Source organism: Trichosurus vulpecula, chromosome 9 (genome assembly GCF_011100635.1).
Source record: "Trichosurus vulpecula isolate mTriVul1 chromosome 9, mTriVul1.pri, whole genome shotgun sequence".
In the NCBI taxonomy this organism is placed as follows: Eukaryota; Metazoa; Chordata; class Mammalia; order Diprotodontia; family Phalangeridae; genus Trichosurus; species Trichosurus vulpecula.
The window spans coordinates 154,561,470-154,580,090 of NC_050581.1; the positions used below are offsets into that span (position 1 = coordinate 154,561,470).

The following is an 18,621-nucleotide window of genomic DNA, read 5'->3' on the forward strand; positions in this document are numbered from 1 at the left end:
AACACACTTAAATTCTCATAACCAAAACTGAATTCCCAGACCATGTCCATTTCATTGAGAAAAATAGAGCTTTAAATCAATTCCGGCCAATTCTTCCCTTTGGGTAGTTTAACGGAGTAGTTAGCCCTATGGTGTCACTATATACTTATTTTTCTGGGCTCAATTAATTGGGAAAGGTGGAGGGAAATTTTGTGACTCATCACCCTTGCGGGTCTTTTAATAGTGGATGAATTGCTTAAGAGTAAGATGTAGGTGGGTTTATAATTCTTATTTCTATCCAAGAAACCTATATTTACAATTCTTATCTAGAGGCAGATAGGCCTTAGTTAACCTTTTTGCTTCCTTTCACAAAGTCCTTTATGACTCTCAATTCATATCAGTCTTTGAAATGGCAAAGGAAAAGTACAAAGGAAGTCTAATTACAGATATTGATAATCTATGAGCATAAGTCATGCAGAGTGGGGCTGAAGAGGCAAATCTCTAAGTACAGTATAGTTTGGTTGTAGGACAAAAGAGAGACCAATTTTCTTGCTGTTATTTCCATCAAGTTCAATGAAAGAAGAGGTTGAACGCATCTTGGGTTGGAATCTTCAGGTGGTCCTAAATGGTATACTTTCCCAATATCCAGATGAGCACATTACAGAGACTCTGATTTTACAAAATCAATCTGGGAATACAAAGTTGCATCATTAAGCAGAGAGGGAAGAATCAGAATATAGAAGTAAACTTACTAATTTGCCCCTCTCCCACACAAGCAACTGGAATAGAATTTCAGAGTTTCAAGGGACCTTAAGAATCAAGTCTATTCTTAAAAAATTCTTAAACTTGCACTTTTACAAATAACACTGGATATCACAGTTCATTTTGTAATATGTTTTGCCTCAATTTTAATTTCTTCATTTATGTAAACCAGTATTTTCTTGGGATTCTTTGTTTCAGATTACCACAAAATTCAAATGCTTTATTTTAAATTTGCTATGTTAATTAAAAAATATATACATATCTAAAAAATCACTAGAAATTAACTGAAATGGAACCCCCTTTGAGTTAACCCAAGAGATTCTATTGTCAGTCCTATCATTATTTCTCTTCCATGGCTTTAAGATCACTAAACTGAACGCATAATCTTACCTCCAAATTGACCCTTCACGAAACACTTCCTTATTTCTATCTATGAAACCACTACTCTTCCAAGCTTGAAATCCAGGATCTAGGGTTGAAGGGTTGGGAGAATATCTTGGCTCAAAAGCTTTCAGTGGCAATTGCTTAACAAATAAAATAAAAACAACTAATCCTGGCATTTAAAACACTCTACAATCTGGTTGTGCAGTACCTTTCTAGCACTGTTAAAAACTTTTTTTCCCTTTCATTTTCTATGTTCCAGCTAAATCGGACTATTCGTTCTCAAATTGAATTCTCTCCTTCCCTCCCTCTTTGTCTTTTTGAAGGCTTTCCACAATCCCTACAACGTCTTCCCATTCCCCCAAAGGCCTAGGTCAGACATTTCCTTCTTCCTGACAATCTCACCTTCCAGATATAGGATCACTCTTTTCAGAAGGTTGCATCTCAATCTGCACTTTTTTTTTTTTTACTCCCAAACCCTAGTATAAAATAGGCACTCAATGTTTAATGTAATATTTTTGTTTTTTCTGTATCTGTTATTAAAAAACCAGGTTAAAGGACATGTTTCATTGTCAAAATCCTGGTTAACACATTTGCTTCCTAGTCTTCAGACTTTTCAACTCCACTCATTGTCCCCATGGATAAGGATACAAAAATACTAACTTAAGAAGTCTAAAATGCTATCTTTTAGATACACCACCTTGAGAAAGATCACTGTGCATCATGTCACTGAGTATATTCAATGATTAATAACAGAAAAGTAAGAAGTCAATTTTTGGACACACATGATATAGGTGACCAATGTAGACAGCAAAGCAGGTTGGTTTGCTAGATGTGATTGCCATTATAACTTTTTCCTTTCTGGAACCCCATGAGATTCTGAGAATTTGATCTAGTCCAACCACCTCATTTTATAGATGAGATAACTGTGACTCAGAGAGGTTATGATCTTCCTGAAGGCATGTAGCAAGTGTTGAGGCTAGGACTCAAAGATTGAGAATGAGAAATTACTGCAGTTTTTCTAGAACAGAAGGGTAGATGGATCTTGAAAACCCAAAGTTTAAAAACTTTATCATTAATTTTGCGTGGCTTTCATAAGAGACCAAGAAGATAACTTCTAGTAGTTAATAACAAAAAGGACATTTGTTTTACCCAGGTACCTCCATCTTGTTCATCTTTCTTTTTTCTTTATATAATTCCAATAAATATTTGCTTAAATAAGCAGAATTCAAAGTGCTATAGGATTAAACTTCAAGTTCTCATTAAAAAAAAAATCACTGACTTTTTATTGTTTGGTAACTTTGAGCTCCTTCTGTGGATCCTCCTGGAATACAGATTTAGGGAGAATTTATGCCTATGATAGCCAGTATTTATATGGCACTTTAAAAGTCTGCAAGGCTGTTTACCACATTTGATCCTTACAACAACCCTGGAAGGTAGATGCAATTATCATCATCTCCATTTGACAGATGAGGAAACTAAAGCTGTGAAAGGCTAAATGACTTGGCCAGGGTTACACGGCTTTAGAACGTTCAGATTCCAAGCCCAGTACTCTATGACTCTACCCAGCTGCTCAAGATGCCATATCGATTCAAATAGAGGTTACAACTCTTTTCCACCTATTTGACCTGATTAAAACATGTATTCAGTTTATAAGTAGTGCTATTTTTCAGCGTATAGCTGCATATTATTTCTTTTTTCATTTTTGGAGTAAAGTCTACATTTGGGCTAAAACACAAACTAAAATTAATGCCTAGGACCTGAATTTATAGAAATGATAATCTGAAAACTCAATTATTTTGTATAATGTGCTTCTCAGAATTTAGCAATTTTTAAGATATTGAAACTTCAAAGGCATTTTAGAATCAGATTTTTACTGGGAAACAGATTTATATAAGCTGTTTAAGTTTTAAAAACCAGTCATAACAGATGATATTTCCCAAAACTCAGTTTTTTGTCCAGCATTTACAATAATAAAAGAAACAAGTGTTGAAAGAAAACATGTTGTGTATATTATCATTCTTCAACGGATTTAATGATACAACTTTCATCATTACAGTGAACCACTCAAGAAATAGTTTTATTGTGGAATTTTTTAAAATAAAGTCACTCCAGTAAGCTGTGTAATCAATTTAAGGACCTAGACTCAACAGTAACATCTTTTTTTCTTTTGGAGGTAGAGAAATGGTTTTGAAATTACAGTAGATGAGAAATGCCCCGCAAATGTTACCTTTTACAAATGAAAACTGTATTATTGGTCTATGAAACATGCATATGGACAAGCAAGAATCTGTTCGGTATGGGAAATTCTGAATAAATCAAACTTTTTGGAATGGTGACTTAAATCAAATCTACACTGATTGACAAGTTGTTGGAGCTATCAGTGGATAGATATAGCGGAGAAAAAGTATTTGACTTGAGTCAGAGGACATGGATTTAATCCTGCTTGAAATACTTCCTAGCTGTGTGATCATGGGGTAAAGCACAACCTCTAAGAGCTTTAATTTCTTCATTTATAAAATGGAGATCGTGATACTTTCACTACCTTATGGGATTGTTGAGAGGGGAGCACTTGGCAAAACTTAAAAGTGTTACAAAAATATGTTGGTATCTAAGACGGACTAAAACCTATGGGTCCAGAAAGAGCATTCACTAACTTCATATTAGGAGAGAGAGATTCCAGAGTTAGGAAAATTTTACAAATGAACAGCAAGCTGTTGAGAGAAAAAAACCATCAAAGAGGGTAACACTCTTAGCAAAAAACACCCAACTTGCTATGGAGTTACCTTATTTTTTCCTTTTTGTAGAAAATTTTCAATGGGATTGGGCAGAAATTTTCTTCTAATAAGAATGCAGTTTTTATTTCAGAGTCAGGAAAAAAGATGTAAAGAACTTCACAAAGCCACAGAATCTTAGATTTTATGAGAACAAATTCTTATTTTTTAAAATGATCGTGAAACTGCTAACTAGAGAGGCTAAGTGACTTTATTGAGGTTATACTCACCCATTCCATAAAGCAATTAGAACTTCTATTTGTCTTTTAGAAAGACAAGCTTTGACTTTGCATGCAATTTTCATACTTTTTCACAATAATTTTTAAGATAAAAGCAGGTACTTAACTGCAACCTTGATTCCTCCAACTATGAACTGAATAATGGACTCTCTATAATGGGGTCTGAAGCTGGCACAACCAGGCCTCTCTTAGCTGATCCTCAAATACATTTATTTATATATGTCTGCCTCTATATATTGCTCCAATGATACTTCTAGTCTTAGTGGCTTGGAGTTAATGATGGAAGGGTAGGGTGAAAAAGCATTTGGGTCAGGTCAGACTGGGCTGACATCTCATAGCAAATTAGCCCTGGGACCACGCACTATTTCCTACCTGGTCTAAGGTGGCTCTGCCAACTTCAGACCCCTATCTGTGATACCCTGACAATGCTTTCACCTTGGAGCTTTTATTCACCAATAGTTTCATGAACTATTAATACAATATTTCAATAAATCAGTGTTTCTATAACTATTTCAATATAATTACATTTACTTTAAGTACCTTTTCACCAAACAAAATTGGAATATAATTTTGTACATAAAAGTAAAAAACCTATGGATTCAGCAGTATTTTCTACAAAGCTTAAAATAAGCACTAATTCTATGAATTTGCCTCAGCCTACCTCCCCCTCTACTGACAACGTTGAGAAAAAAGCTCTAATTGTGCGGAAAAAAAAAACACAACTAGGTCCTCTCAGGATCAGAATAACAAAAAAGGGTCTTCTACATTTATTTTAGATCTCTCTCTCTCTTTTTTTAAAGCAGTTAAACTTTGTTCTTTAGGCCCTAGTCATATGATTTCTATTGTATGAAGCAAACAAACCATAAACATTTAGGAGACCACAGAACAATTCAGTGTAAAAATATTCCTTAAAATGATTTACAGACATCATATTCTACCCTGACACAATTAGACTTGAGAACCAAACTTGAATAACCATAGCCAGACTGCAAATTTCCCACTCTCTATTTGGTTTCCTTACAGAAAACTAAAGTCAATTCTCAATTGTTGCTGTCAACTAGAGAGGATAGCATAGAGGGCCATTCAAATAAAAGATAAAGAATATCCAGGGAAATTAAAGTACAAAAGAACCTATCTGTGGGACATAAATTATAATTGAACCCATCATTGTGATTATTCAAATGCTGAAATGAGATTAGCTTCTTAAGTAGAGCATAATTTCCAATAAATAATTTTTGTACTGGGCAGGTAGGTGACACAGTGCATGGAATGCCAGGGCTGAAGTCAGGAAGATTCATCTTTTTGCGTTTCAATCTGGCCTCAAATTCTTCCTAGCTGTGTGACCCTGGGCAAGTCTCAGTTTTCTTCATCTGTAAGGTGAGCTGGAGAAAGAAATGGCAAACCGCTCCAGTATCTTTGCAAAGAAAAACCCCAAGTGGGGTCATAAAGAATTGGACATGACTGAAATGACATAACAACAATCTTCATACTACAACCTGCTGAAGACAAGCTCTTCAGGTGGGTTTCACAGGACCATAGAGCTAGAGATGGAAGAAACTCTGTGTCCCCGTTCCCAGGTTATATAATCCAATCCCCTCATTTTCCAGATTAGGAAATGGAATTTGATGGAGGTTAAGTGACTTACCCAAGATCACACAGGTAATAATTTAATTCGCAGAGCCAGGGTTTGAGTACATCTTCTGACTCAAACCCTGCCTAATAGTACGGAGGAATTGGAGGGAATGAATAGGGGTCAAAAGAGAGAAATAAAGTTGACCCCGGTTCCCACCCTCCCCCAAAAGTTATTCTGAGAGAAGGCAGGAGAGCCAAAGGAAATGAAACTAAATAACCTGAGGGGGAAAAAGGCATAAGAATAATTGCCTCCAAATAAATAATAATGGTAACTAGCTATCTTGTCTCAATTGAGTTAAAACAAAATATACAGAAATATAGGTAAGGGCATAAGAAAAGCTCTTCTGAGTATAAAGGAGCTATATAAATTAGTACAGACCCACAGTCCTTGGGTTTAATCATACTGTAGATGAGTAAAAATACTCATAAAAATCCAAAGCATAATCTACAGCCTATTGGAGTTTTTCAATAACAATACTAATAATACTCATTCTGGCATCTAATCATGATAATGAATGTATGAATAGCTGATGATAATTGAATACATAAGAATCCTTCCCCAAACCTGTCAAGATTCTGGGATTCATCAGGAGCATAAAGGTGTAAAATTTTATACTACGAAATTTTATCTCACACTAGGAAATTTTTAGGACAAATCCTTTAGAAATAAGCATATATACACCTCCCCCTCCCATTTAACCATGATTAACATATTTACTTGCCACTCTAATTTTCCTCTGTCCTCTCCTTTTTCTTTTATAATTTCTTCTTACTGGTAGCAGTAAGAAAGTAGAAGGACTGCAAAGGAAAAGATGGGTGGGGTTCATTGATTCGCCTTAATTTTAGACTGCTGCTCTTACTGCAAATGTTGTTAACTCTTATAGTTAGGGAGGGGAATCTCAGTCCTTCCAGTTATTATACCCCTTAAAGACATAGGTGATGATCCCCAAATTCTAATCTCTGTTAAGAACTTTTTCAAGGCTCAGGTTCAAACAACAGCTCCCAGTAACTCCAGTAGAGAAGATGTTCTCCCCAGTTGTTTAGGTATGTAGATTTTTGCCAGGTGTGATGACCAGTCAGGATGGTTTAGTTGTTCAGTCATTTCAGTTGTGTCTGACTCTTCATGACCCCTCTTGAGGTTTTCCTGACAAAGGTACCAGAGTGGTTTGCATTTCTTTCTCTAGCTCATTTTACAGAAGAAGAAACTGAGGCAGGCCCAGGGTCACACAGCTAGTACCTGAGGCCAGATTTGAACTCAGGAAGTTTTCCATACTTTCACTGAACCACCTAGAATGATTTAAGATGGTAGGGAATGGAGTACATGATTTCCAAGGTAATCTTACAAGTACTTATGGTAATCATCTGTGTGAAAGGACTATGAATGAAACTACACTGAAATTCTTGGAAGTTATATTAATATGGTTCACTGTATTTCCTTTACAAAATTATATGAAAAAAGATTCTACCTCCACTTTAATGATGGAAGAAATGGAGAAGCTACTTAACTTACAGCAGTAAATGGGAATATTAGAACCTCAGATCTTCAGAATCAGGTCAAAATATAAATGCAATCAGTTTTGATGCTTAGCACTAATATAGTACTCTATTTACCAGTTTCTCTATACATGCACATGTAATGTAAACATCACTACACTCAGAAAGGGAAATGCAACAATAAAGCTAAGCAATTTATTCACTTTCACAACATACATTAGTGGCATACAATCTTCTGCTCAAGTTTACTGAGCCTTTATTTAACACATTTTTTGCTTATAGCTAGAGGCCCAAGTCAGTAAACCAAAATAATAATTCCATTCATTTAACTCTCAGATGGAGAGTTGGAAAGTATAAAGACTAACTTATGAAATAATTCTTTAATATAAGTGTGCCTCAATTTACCCAAGTGCCAGGTTCTTGGGGGGAAAACACTTTTAATATACAGAAATGTATTAGGAGTTTACCATTTAAACAAACTTGGTGGTTGGTCAATTTGTAAAAAGAAGAATCCTTTAGAAAGGTGAGCAACAGTCTAACCTCTGTAAGTATGGATTTCTTGTATTCTGGGTTTTCTTAAAGCAAATGCACCTTTACTGCCTTACGTTAAAGCAAAACAAAACAAAACAAAAAAAACCTGAAGGTACCATTCAGCAGACTAAACCAGTTAGCCTTTGGATGAAAGCAGATCTCCCCACATGGGCAGCAAATCTTTGGAATGCTCAGGGATGATTTAGGTATACCTCTGCTTAAAGGCACATTGATGGACCAGATCTCTTTCAATCCTACGCTTCTTTGTATTTTGATAAGCTAGATGCAACTATACTACCTTCAATTGAGGGTTGAGACCTAACAAGTCAAACAAGGCTGGGCCTGACCTAAAAAATAAAAATGGATGAGTAATCTTCTCTAGGAAAGTGGGTGAAGATGAAACAATAACTAGTCCTCTCAGTGACCCAACACTTAAATGTTGGAAGATGTTCGGTTCATTGATTTAAAGTAAAATTGGAACCTAGCAATATGTAACCTTTTCACAAAGGGAAACAAATTAGCCTACATGTTCTGGTCCAATCCCAACCAAAATAATGACATTGTGTGTCTCTAACTCTCCCAGCAAGTTTCATTTGGACACAGTATTCCTTTCCATTTCCTAACAAGAATTCAGCTGTGAATTGCCATAGAGCAGCCCTGTTCAGTACTGATGTTACATTTACTGGGAGTGAAGGGTGGGATTTGGTTTCACCTCAGTCTGTAGCAGACTTTAGTTTTATTTTTTTCCTCGGACAGAAAATTTTATGATCCTACCACATATTCCCGGACAACTTTGGGGTTAATAGTACACAGTTGGCACAAATTCAGTGCTCAAGCAGGAAACTGCAAATGATTTCTTTAATTGTATGCCAAGCTGAATAATCTCCCAGGGAAAAGAACCTCCTCCTCCTGCCCCTCCCCCATCAGCATCGCCTCCCTGCTGTGCAAAGAGCCCTTTGTCCAGCCCTGCACTTATCTAGCTGTTTGGCCATATTGACAGGCCTACTGGAGGCATAATAAGGGAGTTAGTCTGACATCAGCAGCTGGCAGTTTGAAACAAAAATCTTCCTATTCTACTTTCAGCAAACCCTGCTGTAGTGGTCTTTGATTCCCCTCATGGTGTCTAAATCTCTTCTTCCTGTTTTATCTCAGTTTCCAAATACAAGCCAGGAGCAGGATATACCCACCATCCCCTAAAATGGGGGTGGGAGAGTAGGAGTTAGCTGAGCAAATGAAAATTTTGACTCTCAGCTACAAACCAACTCTGTGAGCTAATTCTAGAAGTCTTTTATAATTTTTGCCTCTGAAATTCAGGCAAATGGGAAACAACAGGTAGGGTATAGTGTGTGTGGTAAAAAGACCAAGGAACAGATTCCATTTATTTTACCTAAGGTATTTCACCAAGGCTCCTGATCTCTTTGAATCTTACTGTGGGTAGAGGAGAGGGCAAATTGGGCAAAAATATTACAGTTTTAGGTATCAGGGAAACTGGCTAATAATTCAAGAATCTTACAAAGACAGAATATCACTATTATTTCTCCAATGAGAAGAACTCCTTGTCTTCATACCAAAGATAGTAGATTGACTCTTTAAGTCAAAGTATTCAGCAAGCCAAACCAATGATGGGAAAATGGAGTAGACAAGATGAGATTACAAACTCCTTACTTACAGAATGACAGTGTAAAGCGGATGGATTGAGGTTTAGCTTGATAATATCTTAAAAATCCACTGAGAAAGTGTAAAACTGAGTTTGTCGAAAACAATTTAAAGCCCTTGTCAGAACAAAATTCTCTGAAGCATCAAATCTCAATAAAGGGGATAACAAGAAAAAAAGTGAACAGCAAGCCTACATCTGGTACAGGATTTTCAAAGAAAATAATTGTTATAATTAAAGTGATAGGAAAAATTGTATATGGGCAATAGATGTAAAGACTTAATACTATAGAATCCAGAGTACATACACATCTTCTTTTTCCTGCCCTACAACATAAACTCCCCTATACCAAGTAAGTGTCTCTTAAGGGAAGAGAGAATAAATCGAGACTCTGAATTCAATACTAAAACTTTAAAAGTCACTTTAACTCATAATGTGGAACTCTCTGAACTGCACAATGCCATCTAAAGCTTCTAACACAAAAATTATACTTATATGCATGGGGCAATCATCTTCAAGTAATGGAATATTTCATTTTCTATCAAGTTCCAAGTGAAAATAAGTTGTATTATGAAGTTCACATTTTTTGGTCAAGTTTCAGAGTCAGTCATTGTTCAACGACCAGTAAAAAAGCATTTTTTCTAGAAAGACGGATCTTATCAAAAAAGTTTCAGTTACTAACATCTGAAAATAAAAGATCATTTAAAAAAATTAGCTGCTAGGGAGGGCCTCCAGCTTCAAATTAAGCTGAGAGCCACCAGACTTGAAATCTAATTGATGAGAAAAATATATTCTGTTCATCTTTCTACAGAGATATTTCCAGTGACCTTTGATGGTCTATAATTGTGACATAATGTTTCATATATTACTTCTAATGCAAACGGGATGACAACGTGGAAACAGCATTCTCTACTTCTGAGTACTGCTCTGGTATTTTTCTCAAACATGAGAAAAAAATGGCTTTTTAAAAAGAATAGATTAGTTACAGTAACATGGAAGTAGTACATATATAGGGTTCTAAGTAGGTTTAAAAAAACTTTTGAACAGCATAAAATGTAGATCTGAGGATTAATAGACCCTCTCTTTACCTATGCTCATTTCTAAAAATCTTTTTATCTTAGATTACAGTGTGGTTCAAACAACAGGCCAATACAAGTGAAAAAGAGCATTTATTTGATGTCATCTTTTACATTACAAAGTTTAAAAAAAAACAACAGTTACAGTACAAAGTACCAGAAGAATCTAAAAATACTGTTTTAAAAGGTTTTCTCTTTCATTAGTCTGCTTGGATGCTTGGTCAATGGCTGGGAGAAAACACAGTTCATATTTGTGAATAGCAAAAACTCATTTTCATTCATCTTGGTTCCCTGACACAAATATTGGAGTCACCACTGTACATTAAAAATATCTGTGGGACTGAAATATAATCACATGAATTTAAACCAAAAAATTATTGATTACAATATCACTAATTTTAACCCATGGAGGACTCAAATTTGAAAACATACCACCACCAGCTTCTGCTAATTATTATATATAGTAGGTTTCAGTCCATTTGAGTGGTGGTTTTCATCCAACTGGACCACCATACTTAGCAGACTGCTCTGCTAATATGGAAAACTTTCTGATCATGAGAAGCTGGGGGAGGGTTAAGTTGCTCTGATGCAGTCTTCTCAGATGTCCACTACTAGACAGTTTCTGCATATTCCTTCTAGTCAGCCCCATCTCTTCATAGATGGGTCCAGGTGTGTCATATTCAAGGACTGTATCCTTGTAATGTCAGAAAACTATACCCAATGAGACAATTAAAGAGTCAAAACTCCCCAGCAGATATATTCATCTCCATTTGTTAGTCTGTATAAATAATACAGCAAGAAAAAAAGGTGCTTGGTATACTAATCACCACTTGGAGAGGGCTAATTTCTATTAGTTGATCCTCTTAAAATTCCAAAGTCTGGTTTAGCAACGTATTATTCTATAATCTGCAAATGGAAAAATCCCATAGTATGGCATGATACTTGTAACCATTTTACAGGGCAGACATTTTATTCAATAAAGATAATATGGCCTACTTAATGGAGGGAAAGACGGACATAACAGTAAGTAAAGCATGTGGTTGTATGATTAACTGGAAGGAATGGAGGAAAAGAATATGTAGTTAGAAAAAAGGGGCTGCCTGCGTCTGTGTATATGTATGCGTGTATATCTCTTTCTCTCTCTTTTTCCTGCCCCATTTTGAGGAAGAATCTTGATTCTCCCTACTATGGTTTTTTAGGGGCTTGAAAAAGAGTACAAATGAAATACCTGGAATTTTCAGCAACATTTGAGAATAGTTCTCTATGGATGCCAGAAAACTCCAACAAAATTCATTTTTCCAACTACTGATATAAATGGGTGGGAGGTTATGAATTGTTAATTTTCCTCTCTATATAGAGAATTCTTTTTAAGCAAATCAGATTAGCAGTAAAAATTCCCAAGAAACCAAGGTTCCTTCTCAGTAGTAGAACCAGCCATCTCCTAAGTGCAGTTCCCTGCAGCCAACAGCATTAATGGACGCTGCACTGTTGTCCTTCCCTGGAGACAGCAGCCAGCACTACTCAAGCTTCTCACGTAGCAACCAGAGCTCCAGAGCCAGCAGCTGCTGCTGCCTTGTATACTCACCCCTGAGATCCAACCCAAAGGAACAACCCTCTTCTCTCCTCACCCCACCCCCACTCCTTACACACTTTCCTTCCCATCAGTGCTCCTTGCCAAGCAGACTGGAATGATATTCTCAGAAAGAAACCATCCCAAGGTTCCATCTTTTAATTATTAGAAGACCTTTATTAGAAAATCAAAATTTATCTAAACCTAATTTAAAATTGATTTTTAAGACAAAATCAATGTTGGAATAAAACTTCCTTTCAGAGCAACATTTTTTTAAAGCCTGTTAAAATCCCGAATGTATATCTGTTGCCCAAGTGACAGACTCTTGTGCCATGTTCTACAAAAGGAAATCATAATTCATTCTTCTGCCCACAGTGACAGCCGGAGTAAAGCTTAAACACTCCAATCACATAATGGGCCAGAACCCTGGAAGGCAGTTATCTTCTAAATAAAACTGGAACAGCCTTATTTAAAAAATTATTATTCCTGATTCTCCAAGGCCTGCAAACACCAGCCTATGAAGCTACTACTACATACCATATTCTTGAAGCTCAAATTTCACACGATTTTTTAAAAAATCGCCATTTATCACTTTTCCTTTACTGACATACAAACATTAATCGTTACAAAATTTAGCAAATTTATTTATGGGATCAAAATTCTCATCAAAGACACTTACCACCTAACTTGGCATCTGGGTTCCCAATCAACTGAATAAAAATCTCTGAAACATTGACCCAGCAAACAAGGATGGGGCTCTGGTGACACAGAATGAATATGACCTTGCCCACAATTGTATGTCATTTAAAACAACTTGTTTCAGTCAATCGCTGAAGGAAATTGAGGGAGAAGCTGGGGAGACACCCAGGCCTGTGAACACATTCCCAGTGAAAATGGAAGAGACAGACTAAAATACAGGCAAACCTCAAATGGGGCCTGGAGCTCTAGGCAAGAAATGAGTTATTAGTGAATACATTACACAAGTAATATGAGAAGGCAGAAAATGCAGGTCAAACAAGCACCCCCGCCCCAAGCAGCAGAGCTGGCTGCAGCATCAGGACCCGGGGGAAAGAGACCCCCCCTTCCCCCCTGGAGAGGAGTGAGGCCGTCAAAGGAGCCAGAGAATAAATTAGCATAGAAGGGGGTTTTCCCCACAGTTAAACTTTCCCTCTCACCCTACAACCCTTCCATTTCGGCTCTCTTCTACCTTCGCGAACCACCCTGTCTCACACCTCGTTCGTAACTCAGGGAAAAAGAATTCTTAAGTCACATATTATTCTGCCTTAAAAAAAGAAAAGAAAGCAAAGCAAAGAAAAAACATCCCTAAAACGATGGCCCTCCACGCCCAAGGCAGGAAAAACGACACGAGCTGGCGGCGCTCCAGCCTGGAATCGTACAAAACCCCAGCCCTGGGCTCCCTCCGCGGAGATGCGCGGAGCAGGCCGCGGGAAGTCCAGGAATGTGCACGGGGGGAGGGGTGGCGAGAGGGCTCGGAGGAGGCCGCGGCTTCCCTGTGGGAAAGGAAGCAGCCATCGGAGATGGGAGCAGACACACGGAGGAGGGAAGGGCTCCGGGCTCGGGGAGGAGGGGGGCACGGCGAGGCCCAGGAGGCGCAGCGGGCTGCCCACGGGGCCGGCACTGGGGAGCAAGGCTCGGGGGACCCGCGGACCCTCCCCGGGGGGGATGGGGGAGGGGACGGAAGGGTCCCGACCCGGCCCAGGAGGCATCCTCGAGCCGAGAGAGGAGGGGGGCGCTCCTGGGAGGAGGGGTGTGGGGGTGGCGGGAGCAGAGGTAGGGAAGCATCCTTCGAGGCTTCCTGCGACGCGAGGCTCAGGCCCCGGGCCCCGAGGAGAGCAGGCCCGAGGATGGGGGAGGGGGTGGTGACCCCACGCGATACTGGCCTTTTTTCGTCAGACCCCTTACCTGTGTCCCTCCCAGGCGCGGGGGACCCGGGCCCGGGCCCGGGCTGCGGTGTGCGGCACTGCCGGGGAGACCAGGACTCGAGCTAGGCCCAGCGCGGCGCCGCGGTGTTTCCTGGCCGGGAATGGCCCGAGCCTGTGAGGTGGGGGTGGGGGTAGGGGCAGAAAGGCGGAGCGAACCGAGGGCGGGCGCGCGGGCGGGGAGGGGGGGTATAGGGGGAGGGAGTGTGGGCGGACTGGCGGGGCGGCTGCTACTGCTGCTGCTGCTGCTGCGCGAGAGTCTGTGAGAAAGCTGGCGGGCGGCGGCCGCCCCTCCCCCAGCGGTGGCGGCAGCAGCGACGGCGACGGCGGCGGCGGCGGCAGCAGCGGCGGCAGCTCACTCAGCCCGCTGCCCGAGCGGAAACGCCACTGACCGCACGGGGATCCCCGGCACTGGCGCCAGGGGCACCCGGGACACGCCCCCTCCCGCCGCGCCATTGGCCTCCACTCCCAGCGCTCCGCACCCATTGGTCATGCGGCCGCCAATCAGGAGCAGCCGCTGGGGTCGCCAGCAGAAGAGGCTGTGCGCGGGGGCACCGGCTCGTCAGAGAGCCAGCTGCTAGGTAGGGGAGCGGAACTCTTCAGGGGGTGTGGGGTTGGCTGCTGACGGCGGAGATGGGTGAAGCCGTCGAGAGGTGGAAACCTTAGTGTTTCGCTCAACGGCAACTGGAAAGCGGGGCCTGTCCGCCGCGCTGGAGGGGGAGGGAGAAGCAGAAGGGAGCGGATAAAGCAAGACCAGAACCCTGCCATGGCTCCCGCAGCGGGTGGAGCTCTTCTGGCCCGCCTCCTCTCGTTGATTGGGCGCGTCGCCTCCCGCCGCGTGTGAAAACACAAATGGCGTTTGCTGGTTGGAGTGAAGCTCCTGTCAGTTACGGCCTCGAGAATACGCCGCTGCCTAGGCTATCGGACTGCCCCATGGGCGGGGTAGGTAGGTCGGGGAGGGGGTAGGGCGACCTAGAGGGGGACTTGAAGGTGCCTCCCGCTTCTACCGCCCCATGCGGCCGGGAGGGGGTGGGCCTGGAGAGCGTCTCGGGCGTCTCCGCCCTTTTCCGAAGGAGTTCGGTTACCCGCCGTCTGGGCGGTCGCAGGGTCTGATTGGGTCTGGGAGCTGGGAACCTGCTCGGCTATTGGCTCCGACTTGAGTGAGCGAAACCACTGCGTTCGGCGGCGGGGGCCGCGGGAGGCCCTCCTGCCCCGCGGCGCCCGCGGTGGTAGGGTCTCAGCCCCGCGCCGCAGTGTCTGGCCCGTCGCTCCTGCGCAACGTGGCAGGAAGAGGGCCGCAGGGGCCCTGGGAGGAGGGGGATCTGGTGAAGAGTCCTGGGTGGCGGCGGTGGCCGCCGCTATGGAGCCGGGGGAGGAGGCGGCGGAGGGCGAGGAGGGTGCGGGCTCCTCCTCCATGCTGGGATCCCCTTCTGCCCCTGAAAACCAAGCAAGTCTTCGCTACCCGAAGCCCCAGATTTCCAGTTCCCGTGGTTCACGCTTGGCTTGAAGGGCGTGAAGGCCCCAGGTGGTGCAATGCGGGTTGGGGGAGGGGGGGAGATCTTGTCCTCCTGAGGCCACTTCCAGGTTGGGGGACTAAAAGGAGTGGACGAGGGGCCCGTTGTAGGAAGCCGCACGCTTGCCACGGAATCTCCCCGACACCCCAGTGGGGAGTCGCCTCAGATGCACTTTTCCAGGCTCCTGAAGACGGGATCGCGCAGAATCCGGACTGTACTGGAGTCTCCATTTTTCACTTCCTTTGTTAGATAAATACGTGCGCATTAGCGGCCCGGAGAGAGCAGAGAACAGCGCGGGGAGTTGTTCGCTGTGAGTTAAGCTCGCATAAGTTTTAAAACTAACCCCATAAACTCAGTTGAATAGGTACATATAAAAAGTGCTGAATGGCGATAAGGAGAAAACGTCCTTGTCTAAATTCCACTAAATAGGACATACTCCTTCCTTCTAAATACTTTACCAAGTACGTAGCTTCGTTTCACCCATTTTTTCAGGGAACAAAGGGTTCTGGAGTGATTGAGGAAGGGAGCAATAAAGGGACATTCCCTTTTGTAATTATCGATTCCTCTTAAGTCACCTTTCCCTCCCCCATAGGCACGGCCCACACTGCCATCTCCCTAAAACTAGAACATACATGTATTCCCTGGCAGTTGTCAGACGGGCACACCTTAAAAAGACACCATTTTGAAAATCTAGCATGTTTTCCCCACCCCCACCAGGTGAGCAAATAGCCATCCTAACCTCCTTTCATTTCCTTAGGACATAAAGAGTACCAAAAAGCTTTCTACAGGGGCCTAAACTTATGTATTAATATTTACTATTGTTTTTGTACTTGTGCTGCTGGTAATGTGATTTTTCTTGCTGCAATTTCAGAAGCCCAAAATGGCTTCCCACTGTCATTTGTTTTAGAACAGATTTCCTTAATTTCTAAGGCCTAAGGAGAAGCAATGCAGGAGGTGCAAAGTGGATAGAAGACCAGGCTTGGAGTAAGGTCCAATCTGACAGACTAGCGCTGTCATACTGACAAGTCAGTTGACATCGGAGATCCCCCATGTAACTTAAAAGACACTAAATTGCAAGTGATTTGCTTATCTTCATGGGTAGAACTACTTTTCACCCCAGGAGTTCCTCTCACCCTTTTAGTCACAGGTGTGACTACTCCTTCCCTTACTTTCAGATGCCCAGCACCATACTACCTCTGGTCTTTTTTCTCCTCAAAATTTCCTCATTCATTCCCCACATTTTTGATGTTAACTTTATTACCATGGTTCCTTTATCTGATTTTCCAAGTCTTGTTTTTTAATTGATCTTTCTATATAAATGTGGCCCTCCCTGGGCATTTGGCAGGCCCCATCCCCAAGATATCCTACTTCCTTACCTAAAATTTCCTAAATTGGATGGAAGATAAAGATATCTGGAATTGGCCAACATATTTCACTCCTTAGAACAAAACCAAAAATGTTGAAAATGATATGATTTATGACCAAATGTGAATAAAAATCAGTGAACATTGATTTACTAAGGTCAGCATTTGTAAATCATGTAACACATAGTATTACACTTTAATTTTGAAATAAAATTAATAAAACTTTTGTGTCAACTTAAAAAAAATTTAAGAAGAATTGTATCTTCCTTCACAGGACACAGTCCTACAAATAAGACTGCTTGTTCAACTGGAGAAGAAAAACTTCTACCTTAAGTTTTTGAGAAAGAGCTATGGAAATTCTTTCTTTCCTTCTTAAATGAATTTTTTTTGACCCCTGTTGAATTGGGTCAAAATTCCATTTTAAAGAATCAGAAAACCATGAGATGCCATATGATAGGATCATTATAGGTTGATATTTATTGCTTTTGTCCAAAGGCCTTTAGAAGTGGAATATATTAATAAAGCCCTAGTTTTTTTTTTCTGTTGTCTAGACAAACTCATAAGTGACACAGATTTCATCTGAAAACACATCTAGATAAATCTAGTATGTGATTTTGTTTTACTTTTTTGCATTTTGTTTTGCATATAGGCATGTTCGGTACCTATTTGATGTGTCACTAATTTAATTTCAAGTGAACATACCTAATTGGGTACTGCTTGTTTATGGTACTCTCATGTTTATCTTTTGTTCTGGTGAAGAGTAGTGCTACAAAAATCTACAAAACCAGACTATTTATGGAGCCAGCTTAGGTTAAGCTTATTGCTCTGTTAGCAATAATGGAAAAAACCACAGGTGTCCTTTTCACTCTTCCTTTAGTGTTCCCAAAGCACTCATTTGTAGGTTCCCTTTTTAGTAGGCCTTTACAAAAATTAAATCCTCTATCTCTAGGCTTTTGGAGTGGTAGCTGGGTTATCTATAGTGGCAGGGAGGTATGTAGGTTCATCAGAATTAGCCCTACCAGATCACCTCATCCCAGCCTGTCCAAAGCAGCAAGTAGCAGCAGCATCTGGTTCTTATATACCTCATTTCCCAGAACAGCTGCATTTAGGTAATCAATTGCATGATCTTACAGATCTAGATTTTTACTTAGCCCTTTGGAGTCCTGGCCCAACAACACCTAAAAGTGCCAATCTTACTCTCATCCAGCATATTCCCATCCTCTGTGGACAGCCTTACCAGCAGCCTCTTTGCAATGGACAGTGTGTCTTTGGGTGTGGTCTTAGTAAGTAACCTTTGGTTAGTCTCTGCTTGCCAGTTTCTGCAGCCATCCCCAAGTGTCCCTATCAAATGCTGCATAAGTACTCAGTATCTTCCTCTACAGCAACTGCTCAGACCTTCCCCCTCAGAGTTCGCTTGGTTTGATGTCTACCCACAGGGTGAGGGGCCAGTGGTCTGTGGCAAGAACATTGGATTTTAATTCAGAGGGCATAGTTTTACATCCTGGCTCTTTTCTTTGTTCCCCACGAGTACTGGGATAAACCTTTGGACCTCTCTTGGCCTCATCCTCATCTTTAAAATGATGGTTTCTGAAGTTCCTTCCAGCTTTAAATCTATTATTCTATGATCCAGAGTCCTGGGGCTAAAATCACCAATTACATATTTTTAAAAAACTTTTAAAAATTTACAAAGCAAATAAGGTCCCTTTCCAAA

At 41.1% G+C, this 18,621-nt stretch overlaps 1 protein-coding gene across 3 annotated transcripts in view; it reads right to left on the reverse strand.

The window, feature by feature from the left end:
- SETD5 (SET domain containing 5) overlaps nucleotides 1–14,427 on the reverse strand; it is a 74,504-nt gene extending 60,077 nt beyond the window's left edge. For 2 of the 3 annotated variants that reach the window (XM_036739073.1, XM_036739071.1), the window contains exon 1: nucleotides 14,016–14,137. The gene's annotated coding sequence lies outside the window, so the exon portion shown is untranslated. Of the gene's footprint in view, nucleotides 1–14,015 lie in introns of all 3 variants that reach the window. The other variant, XM_036739076.1, reaches the window with a different exon arrangement.
- Nucleotides 14,428–18,621: the final 4,194 nt, after the last annotated feature.